The following is a 2500-nucleotide window of genomic DNA, read 5'->3' as shown; positions in this document are numbered from 1 at the left end:
AAATCAATTTCAGAAGATGAATATATTTATCATTACTAAAATTTACCTAATAATTAATGTTTGTTTAACAGAAGCAGATTAATTACCTTTGATAATCTTATGAACGAGAATGCAAATAGCTTGAATTATTATATTTACAATCATTAACATGATTTAATGAGGATATTTAAACAACAGACAAATTGAGAATGATAATCAAATTAAAGACAAAGGCAAAAGTCACTATAAATATTCTGAACAAAATGTATATCAATACATAATGTCTAAACAATATCGTGTTTTTTCTTTCTCTTTTTTCCTTCTCTCTCTCTGTCTTCTTATTTCTCTTTCCTTCCGTGTTTCTCTCTGTTTTTTTATGTGACTCTTCCTTAATCCAAATGTTTTTTTTTTTTTTTTTTTTTTTTTATCTCTCTCCTTCTTTCCCTACCCATTTCTCTCTCTTTTTCTTCCTCCCTCTCTGTCTGTCTGTCTGTTTCTTCTTTCAGCTATCTTAAGGTTTGCAGGTATAACCTTTCGGGTAATTTGCATTCTCGCTAATAAGGATACCAAGCGTAATTAATCTTCTTATGCTAAACAAGTATTGGTTATTATGAGGCCTCCACTTGCATTCTTATATAGATTTGACCATTTTTAAGTATGGAATTGTCAACAAACACTAATTGCCATTATTCCAATAGAAGCATAAATTGCAAATGATGATAAATGAATTTTATAATTGGGTAAATTATTTCGCGAAAGACCAGACACGCACACGCACACGCACACGCACACGCACACGCACACACAAAAAGGTTTCTGCTCTCTCTTTCACAACGAACAGAGAGACACAAAATGGCAGGAAATGTAGTCAAAGGAAAATGGTTCTAATAATTCTATAGATATCTGTTCTCTCCGCAAGCCAGAATAATACATGAGGTTTTGCAAGTCTTCAGTAATGAAGTGTTAATATTTACGGTCATTTTGACACTTCCAAATTGTTTCGTATTTTTTCATAACTTTTAAAACAAAAGACTAAACTTGAATCTGATATTGCAAAACAGATTTATTTTATGGTAAGCTTTCAATTTATTTACATATCTGCAGATTCTTACCCAAGTAGTTTATTTTCTGATTTTATCTATTATAACTTTATCTTTAATTATTTCTAACTATTCTTAATTGGTTAGATATTAAATATAAGTGAAGGAGTTCGGACTCATCCGAATTTCATTCTCTTTCCCTCTCTTTCTTCTCTCAATCACTCTCTTTCATTCTCTTTCCCTCTCTTTCTTCTCTCAATCACTCTCTTTCATTCTCTTTCATTCTATCTCTTTCTCTACTTCATTCTTTCGTTCTCTCTTTCTTCTTTTGTCAGTCTCGAGGAAAGTTTCAAATAATCTGAATAACCAAAGTGTTTCTGCTCTAAACTGACCGTAAATGAGTGCAAAACAACCACCCAATCGGACCAACCAGAACCTCATGCAGATTTGAACCAACTTATAATCCAGAGGCCTGTGCTGCCTTACTGCGTGACTGCCGAGTGGAATGACCTTTGACCTCGAGTGGGGGACGTTATCTCCGAAGAGAACGCTCGTGAACCGCCAAACGCGAGCAAGTGCCAAGGGCACCTGTTAACTTTTCCCGAGGAAAGACTTCACTGGTCTCGAACCCGGGAACCTCCGACGCTGGAACCAACCTGGAAAGAGACTTAGATGCTTTGCCGACTGTACCAACGAGATCTAATTATACTAATTGAAAATCGCTATATATCGCCAACTCTTTTCTTATAGGCTTTTTCGTCTCTTTTACCTTTCCTTTTCCTATTTCCATTCCTGATTGGTCTATTGAAAAGAGATTTAGATGCTTTGCCGACTGTACCACCGAGATCTAATTGAAGAAGTCGAAAATCAGGCCTTATATATCTCCAACTCTTTTATTATAGTTTTTTTTGTCACTTTTGCCTTTTACTTTAATTTGATTATCATTCTCACTTTGTCTGTTGTTTAAATATCCTTATTAAATCATGTTAATGATTGTAAATATAATAATTCAAGTTATTTGCATTCTCGTTGATAAGGTTATCAAATGTAATTAATCTGCTTCTGTTAAACAAACATTAGTTATTAGGTTAATCTTAGTAATGATAATTAGATTCATCTTCTGAAATGTTAAACATAGACTGTTTTCTTGTGAAATTTGCTGCGATTTTAAAGAACTGGAGGGCAGCCTTATGTCAGAGGTGTCTGTTGTCCTTCGAGAAACCACTGTAGTCATCTGTTGGGTTTGTGGTGTTTATGATTTTCATTAAACAAAAAAACTGGAGAGAGAGAGAGAGAGAGAGAGAGAGAGAGAGAGAGAGAGAGAGAGAGAGAGAGAGAGAGAGAGAGAGAGAGAGAGAGAGAAGAGAGAAGGAGAGAGAGAGAGAGAGAGAGAGAGAGAGAGAGAGAGAGAGAGAGAGAGAGAGAGAGAGAGAAGGGGAAAGGGGAGAGAAAGAGTGAAAGACAAAGATAAAAAGAGCAAA

The sequence above is a fragment of the Penaeus japonicus genome, unplaced genomic scaffold (genome assembly GCF_977035675.1).
Source record: "Penaeus japonicus unplaced genomic scaffold, GWHDUDI00000001_assembly GWHDUDI00000028, whole genome shotgun sequence".
Taxonomy (NCBI): domain Eukaryota; kingdom Metazoa; phylum Arthropoda; class Malacostraca; order Decapoda; family Penaeidae; genus Penaeus; species Penaeus japonicus.
This window is presented reverse-complemented; position numbering follows the sequence as displayed.